The following is a 25,308-nucleotide window of genomic DNA, read 5'->3' as shown; positions in this document are numbered from 1 at the left end:
ACAACTAAAATCACCCTATGTATTCCCTGAACCAATATAATAACAGTACTTTCCTGGTTTGTGACTATGAACACAATGTGACACATCACCTCATGCTCATGTGCTCAGGCAATTCCTTTACAACAGACTCTGTCCTCTAAATCCATGAGCCTAAATAAATTTTTCTTTCTTAAACTGTGACAGGAAAAGTACATATTACATACCCTTAAAGGGTTGGATATGAAAACATTTTTTTTTCTGCTGAATCCAATTTTATTCTGCTTCTGTAAGATGAAACATTAGCTTTCTTCTGATAGGAATAATAATAAAAAACATCATTCTAATTCCTAAAACAAGCATGTTTTGCTTTATATGGAGTAAACAGAATGGGCAAATTATCATGAATAATATAATAATGCAAGAATTTTTACAGGCAGAGATTGAAGGTCATTGTAAATTAATTATAGATTAGAAAAGGTAAAGTGGAAGGAGCTAAGTCCATAGACTTTAGTGACACAGAATATCAGAATACAATGCAAATGCCATTTAATCTAAAACATTTGTACATATGAATATAATCAAACTTCAACAAAAAAGCAGAATGAAGAATTTAAACAAGAGTACTAAAGTTTGAAGAGTGATTGGATGTGATAAACATGATTATAGTATCAGGTCTAAGCTGTAATATACAAACTTCAAGTGGTAAAATATGTGAGACATTATTACAAAGACATGATTATGACTTAATAAAAGCTTAATGACCAATCTCTGAGTTACCAGCAGACTAATTATCATCCACAGTTATTTATGAAAAAAATAAAAGTGGTCACGTAAGTAATTAAGTAATATATTCATTGGTCTCTACCATTCAATAATCTTCAGAGGAATACTAACAAACTGCTACTCACAGTTTGCTGTGCATTATAACCTTAATAATATATTTGATTTATTACAACAATTTAGAAGTTTTTATTAGTATAATGACTCTCAAAGAAAATAAAGTAATCTAAATTGTTGAATTAATTTCTGTGTCACTGAGTAATGTTTACTAGTTTGAATAAATATCATTGATAATTATTTGATATTTGACTTAAAGGATATTGGAGAATTACTGATGCTACTGGTTTCTAAAGAATGTGTTTGAATTAGACATCACAGGCATAAATATTTGATAACAATCAAATCTTACTCTTCTATTTTAATAAAAATATGTCTCTGATTAAAATACTCAAGACACCTACACTAATCACCTTTTTATTCAAATGCAGAATTCTAGGGTGAAGCATATTTGAATCCTACATGTCCATGGGTGTGTCTGATATTCCAGGGCCAGTGAATTACACCACTTGTATATGTTTACTTAAAAAAAAAATCTAAATATTCACTGCATTGAGAGTGCCTATGAGAGCTTCAGAAATGTATCAGTCAAATGTTTGCACAACCAGCTGATACAGATATACATGTTATTCTTTTGATTTGCATCCTGGAATTTACTTAAGTAGAGACTGTCCAACCAGAAGAAAATTGAAGGTACTTACAAGTAAATGTTCCATAACTGATATTATAGTCTCAATATTACATGTTCACATGAGCTCAGGAACTGAAGTTCTCATCACTAGCTGATGATGCTATTCTGGTTGGTGATGGAAATCGCTGAAATTAATATTTACTAGTTTGAACAAATATCAATGATAATTCATTTGATATTTGACTTAAAGTGATGCATCTAACTCTTTTCCAATGAATGTGTACAAATTCTTCATTAAAGTGACAAATATTTGTTAAAAACCAAAGTTTACTATTGTATAATGAAGAACTTAATATAATGATTAGGTTATTGAACTGTGCTTTCAAGAGGTGTGTTTTGTTTCTAGTCTTGCTCCTATCTGCCTCTGTTTTCCCAGACACCATTGTTAGAAGTGTTTTGTTCAATTAAAACTTTTATAGTGTAATTTTCTACCATGACCCAGAAAAATAAAGCCAGAAGACCATTAATTAAAAGCTCTGAAACCACGAGCCATGGTAAGTACTTTTTTCTTTTAAATTACTTTTGATCTGTATTAGTCCTTAAGGTAGAAAATAAAGAAGTAATGAATAAATTTGGCTCTTAATTCCTGGTGAATCTTGTCAAACCTTTCTTGAAGTTTCATTTCAAACAAAGACTTCCGATTCAAGCTTTCTTGCTTTGGCTATTATGTCAGTGGTGCTATGTTTGACTCACCCATATTTTATCTCCACCAAATCTGTCTTTAATGTACATTTCTTGCAATAACTCTTATGAATCTGGTTATATATTGACATGTTTCTCAAAAGGAATCTGAAAAAAAACAATACTGTGGGTATTAGTTTGAGACCCCAGTTAATCTTGCAGCCAATTAGCTACGTTCATCTGATGCTACTACCCTTCTATAAGATTAAATGTTCAGAAAGCTATAGAAATGTGTAAATGGAGGAAATGTCCCCTGTATGTACAGCAACTATAGCTTTAGAAGAGGGATGCCTACTAGAACAGCATAGTGATCAGATTGCAATTAGTAAGGTGACCCTATAGGAAGCCTTGCAGTCTTACCTAACATGGTCCCTAAGATCTCTCAGACACTGAGCCACGAACCAGGCAGCATATACCAGCTGATATGAGACACCTCCCCCACCCCCCAATAACACATATACAGCAGAGGACTGCCGGATCTGAACTCAGTCAAAGAAGATGTACCTCACCCTCAAGAGACTTGAGGCCTCAGGGATTGGGAAGGTATGGTAGGGTGGGGGTGGGGTGGGGGTGGGTGGGGACATCATCTTGGAGATGGGGGGAGAAGATGTGGAATATGGAACAGTTGGAGAGTGGGCCAGAAGGTGCATATAGTCTGGATTATATAGTAAAAAAAATATTAAAGAATAAATAAAAAATGTAGGCTTTAAAAATTAAAGTTACAGTCCAGGTTTATTTAAATTCCAACACATGGAAAATTCAGTTGGAACTTACTGGATCCAATAAAACATAGCATGATACAAGTTAGAGGTTCTGCATTAATGCAATAAGGACCATCCCACCACCAAAGAAGGTAGTACCATTTTAATGTAGAGTATATTTGAAATCTTGGTCATAATGCAATACAAAAATACAAAGAATTTTCTATGTCAAGATATAAATTATGTTTAAATAATAGATTTTCTACCTAGGATAGGACTTCAAGTGTTGCAACAAAGTGAATGCTGTAATTATTTGCATTGGTTTAGAAAAATTTGATAAATGAGAAGGGATGAAATGTAAACAAATGATTTTTTCTGACTAGTGGTAGAAGGGTAAATGAAGAATTAGAGACGTAGTCATATTAGGATAGATACACAAATTAGAAGAATTGAAGAACACAATTTTCTACAGAAGAGTTCAATAAATGCATGTTTATCATGGGTACTAAGATGCTATGATTTAGGAATATTAGTATCAATCAGAAATGCATTAGTGACATTCAACAACAGATTAATGTTGAGGTCTGGAAAACAGTTGGAGAACTTGCATTGGTTGTATTAATTGGGATAAGTTGGCTTGAAAATAGTAGATTCCCAGTAATAGTTAGGACTGTGAAAAATCATGATAATCCAGAAGTCTACATTTGCTTCAACTCTAAGGATGGAGGCCGAGCTCTGATGCAAGTGCAGTGAAGAGATTATGAATACAATATAGTTTCCAAGTAAAAAGACATAAGCCAATAGAAGTAGTATTTATTAATATTTCTAATCAGGTATATACAAAAGAAGGACAGGAGGTTGATGTTTATTACTTGTTGTATAAAAATGTGTGTTCCTGGATCAATATACAGTCTTATTTAAATTTAGCCAAGAACTCTTTGACTGAAGAAGAGGTATCTTGAAGTTTAAATAGAAAGAAACACTTAAAATATAGACTACATTGGTTCCATTGGTCCCTGTGGTAGAAATTCTTGTCTCTTAAACACATGACATATCCATATAAAAATTTAAAATTAAAAATAAATATACTTTATAGACATTGAGGAGCACAATGTATTGTATTATTCAAGAATAACTTATAGAGGCGAAATATATCGAACTGAGCCACAATTAGAGTAACCTTCTACCTAAATTTCTGAGTTCAGAAAAAAAAACAAATAACAAATACATTGAAATAAATACAGTACATTTATGAGTCTGTATTTCTCTAAGTTTCAAAAGTTCAATTAAAATTGTTCATATTTGTTTATTACATTGCCAACAATATAAAAACATAACTTGCTGCCATTTGATTTTATTTGATATAGAAAGCATGACACTCTAGTCTCTGATTCTTAGGGAATTCTAGTGGTTATTTTGTTCAAATGTCAGAAAGTTATTAGAATCTAAATTCTTGCCATTTCATTACCTTCCACATTTAGTTATTACACTTAGGTAATATCTGACTTCCTCTGATATACAAAGTTTAGCCCAACTTGCTCCAACTTAAGGAGCATAATAAAGTGAAGAGTAGAAAACAGTGGAGCCCTGTGCTATGATTAAAGGCCTGAAAGGTGGTATGTTGGCTACTTTTCTTATTGTAATGACAAAAACACTTACAAAAGCTCTTGAGACAGTACAAGTCCATTTTGGCTCGTGATTTATCAGCTATTGTCCATTATGAGTCAATGAGGTACCTGTAACATAATCTAGAAAGTAACAAAGCAGAGAGAAATGAATGTTGGTGCTCAATTGATCTGCTCCAAACACAATGTTCCAGTATTCCTGAGGATCTTAAAGTCTAATTTCATCTCATAAAGGAAAAATTAAATAATATATTATGCAAATGTCTTAGAGTTTTGGCATTTTTAGTTACTTAATCTCCCCAGGAGAAACAGCAAATAACCAAGTTCTTCATAGGTGGGAAAGGAATTAGAATCGTCATAGATCTAGGTCTTTCTAATCAAGGCATTTGGCTTGTAAGTAAAATAATAGGATTGTGTGTCTTTTATATGCGCTATTTGAACAGGAATTCCAACAAGTATATTAGTTGAAGGATTAGCTCTCTTTATTTTAACATAGCAAAACTCATAGAATATCATCATTGAGTATAAAATAGGCATTCCATCACTTTATATTAAATTTATCTGTTCTTCATTGAGATGGACTATTCTAAAGTAGTCTGTATGATTATTATGGTTATTATAGTAACTGTTCATATACTATCATGAATGTTTATGCCAATTATATTATTTCACCACATTCTAAAAAAAGAATCAAATAGATATAATATATATCGGTTGATATTTTAAAGGAAAAACATTTTATTTCAAATAACAAAAATTAAATATAAAATATTGTTCGAAGGTCACATTCTATATTGATTTTACTTATTGTCAGACAAGTTATGCATTCTTGTCTGATACAAAATGATCTGTTAATAAGATTAAATCAGAGGCAAGCCAGTCTGCTCTCATTACAATATTGCCTCCCCATAATGAATAGCATGATAGATGCCTGGAAAGAGTTGGATAGCTCTCAAACTGCAGATAGTACATTTTGGACATTTTGTGACAAATACAAATCAAGCTTCTATTCTATTTAGCATTCAATAGCGATTTTGATTTGGTTCCTTTTGAAGAACAAGATCAGAAGTTTTTCTTCCTTAGAGGATGATTAGATTGTTCCTAAAAGATGCACAGAATTTTCTCTTTATCTTTTCCATGCAATGTGTTCACTCCTACGTCATTTTTGAAGTACTTAACTTTCCTTCCTCAATTATATTATGTTCACATGAATGAGTTAACTTTTCTTAGCTATTTCTGTATAAGAAATGTGGCCTACACCTGCAGATGGATAAAAGAAATATATGGTGATCTGTAACTAAACTTTGTTTTATTTATTTACTTATGTATGTATCTATTTATTTATTGTGAACAAAATGTAAAAACATTTTGAAGTAATGATAGTTCTAGTACATACAATAAAGTAAGAATGTATATTCATTTATTTGTAGTTTTGATATTATTAGAAGACACATCACAGAGAAAATCAAAATTTGGTTTGTTGGTCTAATTTCAAATTTTCAATGTTCCCTCAAATAATTCATATTAATTCACTTTCTCTCCTATCAACACATAAACACACACACACAGACACACACACACACACTTTAAAATATCATAAATATCATGAAATTTCTTGGCAATGTCCAGTAGAATGTTTATGAACTACTAGCTACTGGTTCCCATTAGCCTTTCAATGACACTGACCTAGTCCTGGCTTTAGGTCAACTGTTATGAAGAGTTTTATTTGCTGCTACTATTAATAATTATAATTAATAATTAGAAATAAATAAGGAGAGCATCTATGACTGTGTGAGTGGTACATGAACTTAACCAACTGATAGGAATGTACATTGCCTGCTTTCACATTTGCAAGGATACTACAATGAACAAATGGGAAATTATGAGTTTTGTCTGTGTGAAAGACATATACCTACACTATCAGTATTTATCATACACATATCTTTTGTTAGGGTTGATGGAACAAAGCAAATCCAAGATAACTGAAAAGTTACATTTTGGCAAACCATGTTGATCAGCCTTTGTGATGAATCCATTTGAGAAACTGAAGACTTGCTAAGCTAAAGTCATTAGTCAGAGCAAAGTGGCAGTGATTTTTTCAATCTCTTATAATGAGACACTTTCTGTGTAATTTAATAGAACTTAAAGGCATTATCTTGTCTGTAGAAAAATTATTCTGCTCAATGGTGATAAAGCAATCACTGGACCCATCATGACTTTATAGGCTTTCAGTAAGGAAGTTCTTGCTTACTCCTTATGTCTGTGAAAGACAAATGCCATTACTAGAGAAGTCTCCTTCTGGATCTCTATCCTTCTTACTCCCTTCTCTTCCTTTGTCCTTCTTTTCCTCCTTGTGCATTTGAAGTCCAAATTAGATCTACTTCATTGATTAAAAATATTGCTTCTAGTGATTTGCCAACAAATGTGTTCTGAAATTAAATCAGGTTAAGCATTTTGTAGCAGACTGCCATAATAATTTTCCAAAGCAATAAAATCAGTTATCAGAATTAATGATACATAAAATTCATTTTGTGATTTTACTTACATTGTCTTTCTTCTTCTCTTCATCTGTTTTTGCTTGAACTCCTGTAATTCTGCAATGTGCATTTGTCTTGTCCTCTGACCCTGGGTGGCTGAAAGGAGAACATGATTTAGTACAATTTTAAAGAATCTTGTCCCTTTTCAGAAGTTGTGTGGCACATGCATAAGGACTATAATAGTGTCCGTAGCCTAGTATTTTTTTGCAAATATGAAATTCCTCAAAAGTGGTAGTTATGGGTAAGTGGATGTCCCTGGGGCTATCACTGATGGAGTGGCTGGTATTACCTGCTGAGTACATGGAGAAGCTGCTTCTTGAAAAATCAAGCGATGAGCCCCTGTTTCTTAATGACCCTCTATCCACTCACTGAAAGCATGACTAGATTTTCCTTTCTCACTTTTACTTAAATAGCTAAGTCCATACTTGGTCTGCTATTTAGCCAGCCATTGCTTTTTAAACTATCAGCTATACAGAATCCACCGTGCTTTTAGTATGCCATAGATTATGACTCAGTACAAAGAGATTGGTCTCATTTTTAAAGACACTTTTATAGGTAGAAGCAATGCCTAGTGCTCAAGACCTGAACAAGTTTTTGCAGTGGTGACTGGGAAGTTAAAAAAAACTCCTTAAAATGCTAACGAAAATTTCTCAGTGATGGTTCAGCAGAAGTTCAGTAAAGAAAATGTACAATTATTTTTATTTTCCTCATTGTTCTAAATGGATAACTGAAAATATTACAGATGTTATTATTTCAGAATACTTTAAACTTTTTGTTTTTTTATAAAGTAAAGATAACAATCTAAGCCTAATTACATGAAAGGCAAGAATCTCTTTTTATGCCTTAGGGGAAATATCATGAACATCTTTGCATGAGGCAAATATGCATCTTTGAGTAGCCTAGAGAACATATAAAAGGGGATTAGATCAGCACCTCTGCTCTCTCTCTCTCTCTCTCTCTCTCTCTCTCTCTCTCTCTCTCTCTCTCTCTGTAACCCCCTCGGTTGTCTGGGCCATGTAGATATGACTCTTTTTCTAAATTGTTCTTTTATATTTGGACATTATAATTTCTGATTTCTTCTCTCCAAACAATTCTATGTATACCTTCTGGCTGTCTTTTCACTTTATATGGATGAATGTACTTCATACAAACACAAACACACACACACATACAAACACATACACATATATATTTCCAACTAGAAAGATATAATTATGTATATAGGATATATATACATATATGTATATATATATGATATATCTGTATATATACAGTTCTATATATTTATACATATATACTATATATAGGTATATATATACATATATATATTTGTATTTATTTCTACCAATCAATAATCTTTCTCTCTATATATGTTATGTTTAACATATATAATCTATCATCTATCTAAATATCTATTTATTCTATCATCTATTTATCTATCTATCTAGATTTGATATACAGTGATGATAGAAATAAGTACAGATATATGTGATTTAGATATGGGTAGAATAGATATTAAGATATAAATATAAGAATATATGTAGATACAGGTATAGATAGCTATATTAGATATACATTTAATTATATATAAACACATAAATATATAAATATTAATATTTATATATAATATATAAATTTATACACTGTTACTCTTCAAACTGTGGTTGTATGAAGATGAATATTACCTGGTAATTTGATCAACATGAAAAACATCATTCAGAGTATGCATTAAACAATCTCTTGATGGACATATCAGAACATTTTAAAGAAGTAAACAAACTATTCTCCATAAAATTATATATATGTGTGTATGTGTGGCTGTGTATGTGTGTGTGTGTGTGAGTGTGTGTGAGAGTCTGAGTGTGTATATATGGGATAGATAGATGATAGATAGATGGATAGATAGATAGATAGATAGTTTCGATAGAGATACAGGTCTAGATATGGAAGTAGGTAGACATTAATTAAAACATAAAGGGAACATCTTCAGACTTTATAATTTTACTATTAGATATATGTTTTTGGTGATGATTATTTATTATTGAATAACAAATTGATCTGTTCTTCCATCCTCCAGTAGGATTATTTATCTCAGTCACAGAATTTCTTATCTGTAATCTTTGTCCAAGATGGAAGTATCCTGAACACTTCTCAACTACCTCAGCTACACTAGCATGTCTATTGATGCCAATCCATTAAGTCCATATTTCAGGCAGTCATGCTGGTAAGATTTTTATGACTGTAGCTTCTGACATTCGTAGGAGGTAAAATCTCACGGTAAACCTCTTGTGTTTCTCTTACAAAGTTTCTATGCCCTCCCACCTCATCTGCAATAATCACGAAGCCTTAGGTACAGGAATGATGTTGTACATGTATCAGCAAAGATGGGCTCTACAACTCAGCACTTTAGGATATGTGCATCCTCTCTAACTTCCCATTTGTTTGGGGACCTTCTATCCATTTCAGCTTTTCACTCTGTGTCTGAGTCCCAACAAAATTCCATAGAAAATGGCTTGTTTACTTCTTTAAAATGTTCTTGATATGTCCATCGAAAAACCATTTAATGCATACTCTGAATGAATTTTTCATTGTGAACAAATTACCAGATAATATTTATCTTCATACTATCCTAGTATAAATGGTAAATAGTGTACATAAAATTTATGCTCATGGTTCAGCTCATGTATACATATACCACTTCTTAGACATTTTTTACCTTTATTAACAGTTTATTGGACATGTGAATAAAAAGAATATAATATTTATATTTTAAGATCTTAGTGGAGAACCTTCAGATATATTTGTGGGGGAAATTCATTAGCAATTATTATGTATGAAAAAGAAAGCCTCACAAATTGTTGACAAATTGAGACCCAATGGGTACCATGTATTTACACTTCATTAACAATACTGTCTATAACAGAATTGAAGTTTATTTATTGGTTATCAAACAGAATTTTAGTTCATTTTCTTACCCTAGAAACTAATTCTTAGAAGAACATTAATACTTCATCACTAATTCTGTTTATAACAAAACTGAAGTTTATTGATTGGTCATCAAACAGAATTTTAGTTCTGTCTGTTATTCTAGAATCTAATCCTTGGACGATGTCATTAAAATGAAATAACACTGCTTAACAATATTTGCATTAATTAAAAATACAAAGATACATAACTCTCCAAGTTCTTCTTTCATAACAGAATACTGAGTTTTAGCCAAGTGTAACACTCTGCTATAATTAGATTTGTGGAATACACTATTTCATGACTTGTGAACTGGGAATAGTCCCAGAACACAGCAAAATATATTGTGTCCTCTTAGAGATGATGTGATCCATATTTCTACAAATAAATATAATTTTTCCTTTTTTTAGTTTAATAATTTTTACTTAATTAAAAAAAATGTCATTTATTTATTTATACTCCAGATATTATTGGCCACGCCAGGTCCACCCTCTGACTGTTCAACATTTCATAACTTGTCCCCAAACCCCTGTCTCCACGAGGATGTCCCCATCCCCCACTCTTCACCCAACCAGATCTCTAAACTCCCTAAGGCCTCCAGTCTCTAGAGGGCTAAGTAGATCTTCTCTGACTGAACCCAAACCTGGCAGCTCTCTGCTGTATATCTACTGGGGGCCTCATATTAGCTGTTGGGTGTATACTGCCTGGTTGGTGGTCCAGTGTCTGAGAAATCTCGAGGGTCCAAAATTGCAACTCCTGGTCCTCTTACAGGGTTGCCCTCCTCCTCAGCTTCTTCCAGCTTTTTCCTAATTCAACCACAGGAGTCAGCAGCTTTTGTCCATTGGTGCAAATATCTTCATCTTACTCTTTCAGCTGCCTGTTGGGTCTTCCTTCATGATAGGTCTTTTTTGTGAGCAAGCACTACTTTGCCTCAGTAATAGTGTCAGGCCTTGGGACCTCCCTTAGGCTAGATCCCACTTTGGACCTGTCACTGGACCTGCTTCTCCTTAGGCTTCTCTCTGTTTCTATCTCTGCAGTTCTTTCAGACAGAAACAAATTTGGGTCAGAGTTTTGACTGTGGGATGGCAAATGCCTTCCTCACTTGATGTCCTGTCTTCCTGCTGGAGGTTTGCTCTATAAGTTATATCTCCCTACTGTTGGCTTTTTCATCTAAGGTCCCTTCCTTTGAATTCTGAGAGTATCTCACCTCCCAGGTCTTTGGTGCATTCTAGAGGGGAACCCAAACTTCTACCTCCCTAGGTTTCCTGTTTCCATTCTTTTTGTTGGCTCTCAGGGCTTCAGTCTTTTTCCCTCACCCAATACCAGATCAGGTTTGCCTCTCTCACCCAAACCCCCTGTCCATTTTCCCTTCCAGGTCCTTCCATACCTCTCCACTTATGATTGCTTTTTCTAACTCAGAATTTTATGAAAAAAAAAATGCTTTCTTTGAGAGCAGGGATTTTGGTGTTGAACATTTATAATTAGTCTTTACTTTTAAAAATATGTTATTAATTATTTGAAAATTTTATTCAACATTTAAAATATCACAGTGGAAGCTTTCAGAAAGAGTAAAATGTTCATATAATAGGAAACTTATGTTGAGTTAACCTTCATATTAGCCTTTTTAGGAGAGTTACAACAACATAGAGAAAAGTAGGATTACAAGCCTTCAGGTCTCAGAAAGTTCCAGTAGGTTGACTAGTCATCATAGACAGAATGACAGATATCTCCAAAGAAATCATCCATAGTTCCTAGACTATAAAAGGAGATATAATACTATGGTTGTAGGCTGACATGAAGAAGGTAAAGGGAGAAATGGGAACATCTAAGTACCTTGGTTGCTTTCATCTTTCTAGAACACAGTTTGTTAGTCTTACAGACCATTAGAGGTATGTGAGCTAATGTAATAAGTACCTGGCACTGAACATGGCCTTACACGAGAAAGTAGTTTAGAATTCACAGTTATTTTGTGCTTGAACATCAAAGACAACTTTGCTTCCTTGAAGCTGCAAGAGGTAGAGTATGTGAGAGCTCCAAGGATGCAGCACTGGGAAACCCAAACTTGTAGAAGCAGGGAATGAAATGATTTTTTTGGCAGAAAAAAAATAATGATGACTAGATGGGTTGGATTCTATCAGAAGGGTTATGAGAATTCATTTAAATATTTTAGAATTTTATAACTTTGTTTTATGTAGTCTTTATATTAAAGAAGATAAAATCATGAGATCATTCAGTTACTCAGTGACTATACCCTGCTGTACTTTAGAAAGACAGGGCAGGAGAGAGGGGACCAATCAAAAGGCTCAGATGCCAGGTGTGTGAGAAGCTCCCAGGACTAATCTACCAACCAATGAGTACACATAGGCCTGTCCACGGGTCCTGCTACATATGTAACAAGGACTGCCTTGTCTGGCCTAAGTGGAAGGGGAGGCACTGGTCCTGTGTAGGATTGATGCCTCAGAGAAGGAAGATGCTAGAGCGGAGAGGCAGGAGTCAGTGGGTGGGTAGGTGAGCACACTCTTAGAGGAAAAGGAGAGAGAGATAGGGTGGGAAGGTTTGGGGGGGGAACCAGGAAGGGGGATAACATTTGAAATGTAAACAAATAAAATATTTAATAAAAGAAGAAGAAATAAGGAGAGAGAAAATGTTAATTACTGATGACCTTAAATTATATCTATCATTGATGTAATAAATAAGTTTTTGTAAAAGATAGTTTAGAGTTTATAAAATTTTACATGGCAGAAACTATGTGTGGTTCACTATATTACAACTAAAAGCCCACAAGAGTATACTGTTTATTGTTTAAAAATAAATGAATGAATGAATGAATGAACGGGATGTTTTTATAAACATGGCAGATGTGAAATTGTGACATAGAAAATTTTGCAAAATATCTACAAGATGAGTGTTGCTTGTAGAATGTACTCTAAAAGGAAAATGTTTTTGTCTTTTGATTCTAACTGAACAAGTTGTCAGAGATACTTATAAATAAAACATATGCATTTTTATTTGAGTCTCATAGGTCTTAATTAGAAACACATTACAATCATACCTTGGGGCACATGCAAATTGATTGTATTCTACTAATTGTCACCAAAAACATTGTGAAATTTTAAATTCTTAAAGAATACACACACACACACACACACATACACACAAACATACATACACAACATAAACACATACACACCCACACACATCCACACACACAGGCAACATGACAACTTGTCAGGTTTTTTTTTTACTATTTTAACTGCATTCAAATATAGAGAAAATAAAGTAAGCAACACATTTAATGAGCTTGCACCATACCCAAATAATTGTCCTTGGGGAAAATGTTGCTCACATTAGGTTTTATATTTGTCAATTCTGAAATAAATAATAAAATACAGTTTTACATTTACATCTATTTCTTTCTAGTATCTAATGTAGAGAAATGATACACTTATATATTTGTATTTCTAGTGTTTATTTGCTTCAGTTAAATGTTCTATACATTAAATTACTCAATAAAGAAGAACGGGTAAATGAAAATCACAATGACTATTCCAATGAATGTTCCTTAGTTACTAAAAAGATACAAGTTAATCTAAATAGTCTATGATGTAGGAAAGCAAAGCTGTACTGTTTAGAATATCAGTTGTTTTAGTAAAGCAAAATGAATGGTTATTTATATCTCCTTCTTTGAGATAAGTGACTAGATATGTTCATTTTGCTTATTTTTGTTTCAGCATGTACTTTTGTCAATTCTTAAGCTTTAAAAGTTATCTATAAAGTTTCCTCTAGCATTCACTCTAGGATAACTTCTGTTAAATACATTAGTAATTATGAAATGTAAGTTTCTTTTAGAAGGACAAACTTTTTCTAGTTATGAGATGTCATAAAAATCACTTTATGCATAAGAGCCATACTGTGATAAGTATGTTTGTGTGTGCTTTCTGGATTTCTAAAGTTTCCCACTACATAGGGGAATCCCAAGCTCCAGGGAATAACTTTCTCCTGAGTGCGTCTCATAATTCAAACCCACTCTTTCCTTTATAAAAAGGAACCCTTGTGCTTATGAATTAAATCACAAAATATCACAAGATTATTTTGCATGCTAAATTTTTGTAGAGCTAATTGCTCAAAATATACACTTGGTATATCGCTACGTATAAGTTTTAATAATAACTTGCCCATTAGTTGTAAGCAAACATGTATTTGACCATGGGTCTAATTTGGGAAGGGAGATACTTGTGAATGAATATCAACAATTGAAGAAGAGACATTTAATTATAACTATTACACTTACTTTAACTATTACCCAGTGTCATATGTTGAATACATATCTTGAATCTTCACACGATACCTCAGTTCCAGGATAAAGTCCACAAAGTTTATTATAGCAGAGACTCTAGAGTCGAGAGAGCTTGAGTGAGCTGACTGTAGATCACCTATCATCAGAAAATAACAAATCCATACTTGGAGGTAGTGGGTCAACTAACTCTCTCTCTCTCTCTCTCTCTCTCTCTCTCTCTCTCTCTCTCTCTCTCTCTCTCTCCACTTATGAAGTAAAAAAATCCATTAAAACAGTCTTTCTACATCACTTAATGTAATCAAGGCCATCCCCTGCAGCCAAATCCAGGATTGTATCTCTCAGTTGGTCCCAGACTTTGTCAAGTTAATAATTAAACTAACCTTTACAATAACCAATGCACAACCTGTCTTCTTGGTTTTTCCCTACACTACATTAGAGATCCTTCCAGCTCCTGCAGTTTTAGTACTGGCACGCTAGTCTAAACAAAGATGATGTCTTATTTATATCAGTAATAGCTCTCTCTTGGCTTTCTAACTTCTCTTCCAGACATTCCTTTTTCCTCTTTTAGTTTTATAAATCTTTTAAAATGTAAACCATGTGAAATAATGCTTTGCTCAAAGCCTTCAGTGTCTTTCCTCTGCAAAGTGATTAATAGTTTTAGATCTTATTCTGGTCTGCAAAGCCTTGGAGCAGGCATTAAACCTGCCAGATTCTCTGATCTTGTTTTGAAGTGATGATGCCCTAAGCCCCAGGCTCTTCTTTCAGATCTGTGAATGGATAGTTCTTTTGAATCTAAAGTGCTAGTGTAAGTAAAACAAAGGCTTGAAAAATCTATATGCAAAATTCTCTGTGCACAATGAATCCCTTTCTTCTTGGTGTTTTTTTTTTTACAAAAATATTAAGTTTACAGAAGCCTATAATAGCAAATATGTACATTTCAAAAGGTTAATTTTTATTTATGCATACATACATACATACATATATACATGTGTATTTCTGTGTATTTCTGTGTATGTCTGTCTGTATGTCAATATGTGTACAAACCACATATGTAGAGATACTGACAGAGATCAGAAAAGGGGTCAGATACCCTGGAGCTGGAGTGACAAACAGTTGTGAGCTACTTCACAAAGGTCTTGAAATTTCACTTGTGTTACCTGTAAGAACATCAAGTGCCCTTAAAATCAGCCACTTTCTAGTCTCCAAATGATTTATTTTGAAAGATATATGAATTCATAGAGCTGATGCTTTTCTGTGAGTAACTTTCTTAAATGAAAGTTAATCATTAATGAAAAAATAATTGTTCATGCTAACATTTCTTGAGAAATTTCCTCTAAAATCTGTACTTTACATAAGCCAAGATTCTTTTCAGAGAAATAAAAAATATTTTTGTTTTTATAAAAATGTATATAATTTCTGTTTCTTAATACTTGCATAATGTCATAGTTACTGAACTTTTAAAATGTAAAAGCACCCTTTTTATTCTTGAAGCTAGCACATTCAAATACTGTATTTTTATCACTTAATGTATAAAGAATCCTCAACATCTTCATGTTGGGGGCCTAGAGAGTTATCTTAGTGGTCAAGATCACCGAGTGTTTTTCCAGAATCAGGTTCAGTGCCCAGAACTCGTCTGGTTGTTAGCAAGCATGTGTAACTCTTGTCCCAGCATAGGCAATGGCTTCTAGCTTCAGTACATTCATGTATATGAGAGGGAAACATATAAACTGGAAATAAAATATTTATGCTGATGTTCTTTTCCTAATTAATTTCTTACTTTAGAGAGGAAGAATCACACATTTAAATGAAGCAGGACTTTCAAAATAGGTGTAGCAACAATTTTCTCCCAAATTCTCAACTATTGCTGGAATTTACATGGAATGTACATCCCATGGTAGAGAGGAAGTTGTGAAGTGATGCACTGATTTTAAAGCTAGATCTCTTAACAGAAAAGGTAAATAGGATAGCAGTCAAATTCCTAGTGATTACTCTAAAATTTGGTAAATGTATTACCTGCATTACTAGCTAAAGAACATATATATATTATATTCAATTACACACACACACACACACATATGTATATGTATATATATATATATATATATATATATATATATATATATACATATTTGAAATTGTTTTGACATGGAATACCTGATATAGATGATATAGATGACTATGGAAAATATACGTTGAATCCTTAAAGTTGAAGAGTCCGTAGGATTTGCTTTGTTGAAAATACACTTGAAAAATGCAAATACTATAGAATAAAATATAAAACAAAGGAATTTCAAAGGGGAGATTACCCAGTTAGTAAAGCTTTAGGTTTACAAAGATGAAGTCCTAAGTTCAGTCCTCAGGACAAACATAGAAAGAATAGGGTGTCATGATATACTTGAAATCCCAGCACTGAAAAATGGAGAGAGGAATATCCTTGGGACTTATTATATGCCCAGCCTAGCCTTTTAAGTGAATCATAATATCCCAGTGAGAGAAACTGTGTCTCAAACACAAGATATGAAGTGATCCTCAGAAATAATGGCCAATATTGATTTTTTTGTACACATACACACACACACACACACAAAGAGAGACAGAGACAAAGAGAGACAGAGAGCTATGGAGAGGGAGATAGAGAACACAACTTAATTTCTATCCTGGTAGAAAAAACCTTCAATCCCACCTACTTAGTACTTGTGTCAGGAAAACAGCAATTGTTAGGGAAGCCTAGACTACATAGAGTGTAAGACTGTCTGCACAGTTAGGTGAAGCCTGGTCTCAAACTAAAAATTAAAACTCAAAAAAAAAAAAAAAAAAACAAACAATAATAAAATCCTACAGCCTATGGATGTAAAATAACGGTAGAGAAATCTGTTTAGCCTGTGTAAGTCCTCGGATAACACAGAATAAAAGAAAAATGAAAATTTCAAAGTTTGTATGTGCATTACTATATTAAAACACATGGTAAATAATCTTATAAGACAATCCATGTTGTGGCTGCATGGTGGCATTATCAAGCCATTCCTTCACATGCTGTAAAACTGCTACAAGGCAAACTGTGGTACCCCCTGTAGTTAACTGCCTCCAGAAACGCAAACACGCCAACAACCTGCTCTCCCCAAAGGTCAAATCAACAAATCTGAGGCCCTACAAATCCCACCATGACCTAAAGAAAACAAAAACTACAAAAATAAAATAAAAATTAAACGATAAATTGTTTATTTAGATCAATAATCTATTATATATTGTGATTTGTATATTTTATAAAATGTAGAAATCATACAAAATTGAGAATTTTATTGTGTAACAGTAGAAGTAAACTCTTCCATATGAAACTCAAGGCACACATATACTAAATTCTTAAACATCTGGAGAACTTCGGAAGATTTGCCAAGTTTTAAAAAAATATACTCAACAAATGTGTATAGAAAATGAATTTGCTTCATTAAAAATTTGTGATAACTCTATAAAATTTCCTCTTCCAAATGTGGAAAGCTATTAAGTGATAAATTGGTGATCATTATAGAAATACAGCTATAGCCATTTGAAAGCAGATCAATCTTGAAGCATTAAAATATGGTAATGAAGAATTGATATTGTCCTGTAAACATTTTGCTTATAATCTATGTCTTAAACATAATATTTGATAAATGGAGAAAAGGGGCTACTGATCACTTTAGGAGAAATGCAAAGTGATGTGAAAAGGAAGAAAGAAAGAGAAAAATAAGCTGTTTAATTGAGACTTTGAGGACCATATGTGGGCTTCCTCAGCATCCTCAGGACCAACAGCTGCAGATAGATAAAGGCAGTGCCAAAAGCAAGCAGGCCCTCAGAGGCCACATCCTTGCTCTTAGCATCAGGTTTGGCAACTTTCCTGGGCAGGATACTTGTGAGCAGAGTTGGTTCTCATATTGTGCCAGTAACTTTCTTGGCACGTGTGGGTGACTCACACACACTTCTAACCATAGATGCCGATTAACTTCCCGAGTCCTTGACTTTAGTATTCTTGCTCAAAGTCACACACAGTTTGTGTCCTGAGCCATAATTTAAACTCCAAATGTCTGTTCCAAAACGATAAACTTTGCTGAGAGACAGATTTGCATAAACTCATGGATGTCAGCATTGTTTTTCAAACTTACAATATGCACCAGGTGCCCAAAGGAGAGAAGACCATACTAGATAAAGAGTTTGGGTTATTTCCTGTGAATTTACTTTCATTTTGGATAAAAATCTGTAGGAAACACATTGTGTGCTAATAGATGTATATATATATATATATATATAAATGTATATATATATATATAAATATATATATATATATATAAATGTAAAAATGTTTTTTCCATGTTTGTAATGTACTCATGAAAAGATGAACTAGGAGTCTTGTACAAATTTATTTTCTAACACTTTCGCTTCTGTAAAGACTTATAAGTAATATTTTCTAATTATCGATTAGTATTTATTCATGCTCATAATTTTGAATCAATGACTATGCACTGATTATGTTGTGTAATATATCATGAAAATTTCTTCTGATTGTAGTTATATAGAAATCCTGTAAAAATGTAAAGAATCTTTATATTTTGTCAATAAATATTGCTTTCTATTGTAAATTCTCACACATGCTCCATGAACACATTTAATCTCATCACTTTCTGATTGGTTATGCTATCTTCAACCCTAAAGATTGACATACATGTCTTAAATCATGTATGGTTTTATTTTAAAGAACACAATATACCTTATGAATACTCATTAAACTGTCAATTATTATTCACTTAGTTCATTAATAAAAAAATTCAAGGAGATAAATTATCTTTTAGTTGCTAACAGAATTATTCCTTCAGAATATGCAAAATGCAAAATAGTTTAAAATTCGATTTCCCTGTCTCCTTTGCTAATGCCTTATTCATTTTTCCAAATTGAGAGTCTAGATAGGGTACAGACATCCATATTTGAGAAGATGTTTAGCTGCAGGCCTGAATTTGTATCAATCGACCATATGTTTTTGCAAATTGCCTTCAGTTAAATGTAACTTTTCTTTCTCATCTCAAAGTATCCCCTATTATAAAAGCTAGAAATGCCCAGTATCAGTCTCATGTGTTTTAATGTTTAAATACTTAAATATAAATTTTGTAAATATGCTGGCTATGACAACTATAGCAACTACATTAACTATTGCTTGTGGAGTATCTTGAAAATCTCTGAACAACACCTCAAAAAAGTGCTTCTCACTCATACTGCTGGGGTTTTCAGTAGTAGTGGTCCTTGTCTCTTGGAAAGAGCACTTTTACTCTTTAGAGGAGGAAATTTAATTTATTATATATACATATATGTGTGTATATATATGTACATATATATATGTATAATAAAATATATATACATACACACACGTGTGTGCATGTGTGTAGATAGAGAGATACATAGAGAGAGGTTAAATGTTTATATGGATGGATGGATAGATAAGTGAGTAAGTAGATAATAATAGTAGATAGATGACAGATATGCACTGAAGTAGTTACTTGTGTAAGAGTTATTTCAGATGAATAGTTAATAGTACGATTTATGCCTTTTTCAAACATCCTTATTGGTCTTTTGCCCTCCTTGGTCTTCATCTACCTTCCTTTGCTCATCCTAAAGACTCCTTTTTTTTTTTTTCTAATGGCCCATTAAATAACAAGAAAATAATGTCTAGTCCTGGAAGCATAGCAAACTCTTTAGCTCTTTTAAAGTCTTGGATATTGGAAGAGAACCTACAACTACCATTTAATGAATAAAAATAATCTATCTTTCATAAATTCTTCTTTCATATATTATATCCTGACTGCAGGTTTCCTTTCTTCCCCCAAGTTTTACACATGTATATGTATATGATGTATATGTATTTGTATATGCATATGTATATGCACATGCATATGTGTATAAAATAAGCTACAATATGACCAGACACAGACCATCACACCAATGCTAGGCAAGGCACCACAGTTGGAAGTGAAGTGTCCCACAAGAAGGCATAAGAGTCCTGGACATCCCTTGCTCCTTCTGTTAAGGCCCCCACAAGCATACCAAGTTACTCAAATCATAAAATATTTGAAAAGAACCAAGTCAAAATCCTACAAACTCCGTGGTCTTTGTGAGCTCTCATGAGTTGTGGACCATGTTTTTGTGTTTTCCATGACTCCTCTAGTGCCTCTTATTCTCTTCCCCATTCTTGATACAACAGAAGAAAACCATTTCGGCAAACTACCAATTATATGCAGAGCTATGCAGTGCAGTCCATACAGATCTGTCCTATCTACAATATACCCCTGCACCTAAAGCTCAAAAAACATTGTGGAAAATGAAGTGGAAATATTGTAAGAGCAAGAGAATAGAGGACTTGCTATGATAGTTTGTATCACAGAAATTAAAAAAGTGAAAGTAATAAATACTTAATATAGTCAAATATTTTTCAATATTCAGAAAAATATTGCAAAAGAAGACTTACAAATGGCCTTCAAATGTTATGAAACTCAAAATTCAAATAGAGAAATATAATGCTAAATATCTTTATAAGATATTTACTTCATCTTTGTAAAAAAATTGAATTCAAAAATATTAGTTATATGACAATAATAGAAAACTTTGTTGCTATAGAATAGAATATCATAAATGTAGTCATTGTAGACAATAGTATGGATATTCTTCAAAACAGTAGGCAAAACTAGTATTTAGTTCAGAAAATCACCATATTAAGTATAAAGTAGTACTCCATTGTTTACTATGCATCATTTTCAGTAGTCAAGAAACTATATCAATGCAAAATTATAGTAATGAATGACTATATATTATGCATACTCATATGATAGAGGATATTATTTGTTCATATGAATGGATGAACTCCTGCTACTTAGGAAATATAGATACACCTGGGAGTTATGACATTAACAGGACATTTCATACTACAGGAGAGGAATAATTTGTCATAACCCCAAACTTTTGATTCGGTATAGGAACCTCAATGTCTTGAAAGCACATTAAAACAAACAATTAAAAAGTGTGAAAAAAATGGATTATAAGTTAAAGGAACTGCCTTTTGATAATAATAATAATTACTATGATTTTATATATATGGGAGTTTTGCATATATTTTTTATGTGTGCCATATATGTACAATTTTAATTAAAGCCCAGAGAATTTCTCAAATACTCTAAAATGGAGTTACAGTTCTTTGTGAGACACCATGTGGATGATGGGAATTGAACCTGGATTCTCTGAAAGTTTAACAAGACAAATATTCTTAACCATTCAGGTATATTTCTAGACTATAACCTCAATTTTAAATAGAGTATAAACGTCTATATAAATGTAGAATGTATATAAAAGAAAACAGTAAATTTGTTTGTACCTCCAAAAAATAATGTAAATTATGCTTATGAAACTCAGTTATATCATACATCTAGAGATAGATTTTGAAGGTTTATGTTACTAGAAATGAAAATTAGTTAAGTGTAGACCTTTAAAGTTTACATCACTGTTCTTTATAAATTTTTATCAACTAATTATCATTGTTTCTCCAAAAGTTTTATCTTCAAACATGATATAATTTAGCTGTTACTGTTCAGAAAATCACTTTTTAGTTGAGTTCATATGGATAAAGTTTGTGTGTGTGTGTTCATTATATAGACGCATAAGAAATCAATCTGGTTATCTGTAAATAAGGAAGGTAATCTCTTTACCATGAAAATTCTAAACACATTTTATTGACCCACCCACCATGTAAACAAAACAAAACAACAAAAACAAACAAACAAACAAAAACAAAAAACCACATTTCTGTGTATGCTATCCAGCCCTGGCTTTCTTTTGTTCATCAGTCCAAGCAAAAATTTCAAACCCTGTTGAGACTATTTGAATATCAGAAACACCTCACCATCCACAAAAGCATTTCTAATGCAGGAATGGCAAGAGTCCTAGGAGAGGAAGCAGAATTGGTTTCATTATGAGGTGTTAATCCTTCAGGGGTATACCTGGACAAATCCCAACCTTGACAGACTTATTTCTCAGAATGTTCTGCATTCACCTCACTCACCCAAGCCTACAAAAAGTCTTAGCCTTATAACTTAGGCCATTTGAAATCACCAGATGGAAGTCATTCTCAGAAACATTTTTTGTTGATTTAAGTGAGATCTTTTAAGACATCGACTTCCACCCTTAAAATAAGCTTTAATTTAATAATGTTAACTGATAAAATTGATTTATGTCATGAGATATGTGGTAAAATTATACACAATACTTTTGATACTGTGAGATGAAAGATATGAATGATATTTTAAAAAATCCTTAGAGAGACTTTCAGAATTTTCACACTAAATTTCCACTTTTGATATAATCTGTACTGTTTTAACTATTTTACCATGTCCAAAGAAATTTCTTGGACTAAAAATGAATTAAAAGTACAATATTAGTAAAAAGAAAAAAAGAAATTTTCCAGACAAATGTAAATTTGTTTTAATTATAAGAAGTAGAAAGTTTATTTCCATCCGAAAGTTATAATTTACAAATCAATCAAAAATGATGGTCAAGGGGAGTCAGAATTGTTTAGTAATATCATTAATTTAATAACTGATAGAATAGAAAGCATCAAACAAAATAAAAAGAAACAGGTATAAATATTTTTAACTTGCATCAAACACACATAGTTTGTAACAATCCTCTCCCTTTTTAATAAGATTTAAAGAATGAATATGCTTTAGCAGAATTTATGGTATCTATTTGGATTTGTAGACACAAACTGGAGGCACTCTTAACTGTATGTCATTTAGTGTGCTTGTAAATCAATACAAAACAAAATACAGGGATACGACTGGAAAAATCACATCAATATAGATTTTTTACTTGCTCTGGCAGTATTTATTTGCTTCATTGTTTCTTCATTTTTGTTCACTGTTACAGAAATTTCCTAGAAATATATACTCTTTGTAGTTTTCCAGAATACATGTTAGGAAGATGCACTTCTGAAGTGTTTCTCTATAGTAACTAAACAACATGTAACATTACCAACTTAGTTGATAAACTCCCTGATTTTTTTTCAGAAAATGATGTTTTAAAAACCATGTTATATGCAACTTGAATGCATAAAGGTTAAAAATAATTATCAGGACAAAATTCAATTTTTGTTACAGTTGGAATAACTTAAATGATTATTTGAGACATGGTTATGTCTTCCCAATAAATACAGAAGACATGATAATCTGCTACAAATCATATTTGATAAATATCTTTCTCAAATTTGGATTCATAATTTTTTATTGAATTTTTACTTATCTCTCCTGCAATTATTTCAGACCAGTAGAAAAACCGTTATCTCCAATATTGTAATTTCTATGTGCTGGTCAGTTTTTTCACTTAAGTGAGCATTCCTCTAAATCTGCAGCTTTGTCGTGAGTCTTGCCACATTCCTGATTCTTCCATAAGGAATTATTCAATGAGCACAAACAGGAACAAATGAAAAGAATAACAACCTTAATGTGGTGGTATATGCCTTTAAAAAGGAAAGAAAGTCTATTTACACAAATATATAAACAACTACACACAAAAATAAAAAAAAACTTTGTAAAATGATATATAAGAAGGGAGAATATATGGAATGATTATTTGGTCTTATCTGTATGAAATAAGACAACTAATACTTACAGAATAATTTGCTACCAGCCTTCTTCGATGGCAAGTAAACAGGTTGAATTAGCTAAAAGAAGAGAAATTTCATTGAAGAGAAAATTTGTAGACTGCAAAAATTCCTCTTAACAAAATCTCACTTGTGATTTGAATTTTAGTCAAAGCTCATATTAACTTGTCTTCTTTTTTGTTGTTGTCATTTTATTAGATATTTTCTTATTTACATTTCAAATGTTATCCCCTTTCCCAGTTCCTCCTCAAAACTCCCTATCCCACTATCCCATCCCCCTTGCCCTGCTTCTATGAAGGTGTTCTCCTACCCACACACCCACTCCTGCCTCCCTACCTCATATTCCCCTATATTGGGACATTGAGTCTTTACAGGACCATGGGCCTATTCTCCCATTGATGTCCAACAAGGCCATCCTCTGCTACATATTGGGCTGGAGCTATGAGAACCTCCATGTGTATTCCTTGGTTAGTGGTTAAGTCTCTGGGAGTTTTGGGGGGTCCGGTTGGTTGTTATTATTTTTATTCCTATGGGACTGTAAACCCCTTCAGCTCCTTCACTCCTTTCTCTAACTCTTCCATTGGGAATCCCACTGGGGACCCTGTGCTCAGTCCTACAGTTGGTGGAGAGCATCCCCTCTGTATTTGTCAGGCTCTGGGCCCATAACCTCTCAGGGGAGAGCTATATCAGGCTCCTGTCAGCATGTACTTCTTGCAGAACACATTAAGCTCAAGAAGGAAGACCAAAGTGTCAGTGTTTCCGTTCTTAGAAAGAAGAACAAAATACTCATAGGATCAACTACATAGACTGTGGAGCAGAGACTGTAGGAAAGGCCATCTAAAGCCTGCCCCACCTGGGGATCCATCACATAACTTATCATCTTAAGAGCCTTGAAAATACAGTAAAGTAAACTTAGGAAATTAACCTCCTGGTATAGTAGCTGTAGTGCTTCTTTTACAAATTTCTTTCATTCTCTCTCTCTCTCTCTCTCTCTCTCTCTCATCATCATCATCCCAGGTATTTTAATGTAAAATCTCAAGATATACCACAGTCTTTCTTCAGATGTGAGAAATAAATTTGTTCTTTTCATTTTAAACTCCATAAAGTGGAATTGGATAGCAGAACGTGATATTAGAAAGCTGTTGCCTTTGTCTTCTACCTTATTATAAGATGCAATTGGAATCTACCTTCCTACCACAGACCACAGTACATTTAATTTCCAACATAGAAAGAATGACAAAAACTATGATTCCTTTGACCAACTCACAGGCTCTGCGATGGCTACTCCCTTGCACTCTAATATTTCTAACTAATATGCTATGTGTAATT

The sequence above is a fragment of the Arvicanthis niloticus genome, chromosome 7, assembly GCF_011762505.2.
Source record: "Arvicanthis niloticus isolate mArvNil1 chromosome 7, mArvNil1.pat.X, whole genome shotgun sequence".
NCBI lineage: Eukaryota > Metazoa > Chordata > Mammalia > Rodentia > Muridae > Arvicanthis > Arvicanthis niloticus.
This window is presented reverse-complemented; position numbering follows the sequence as displayed.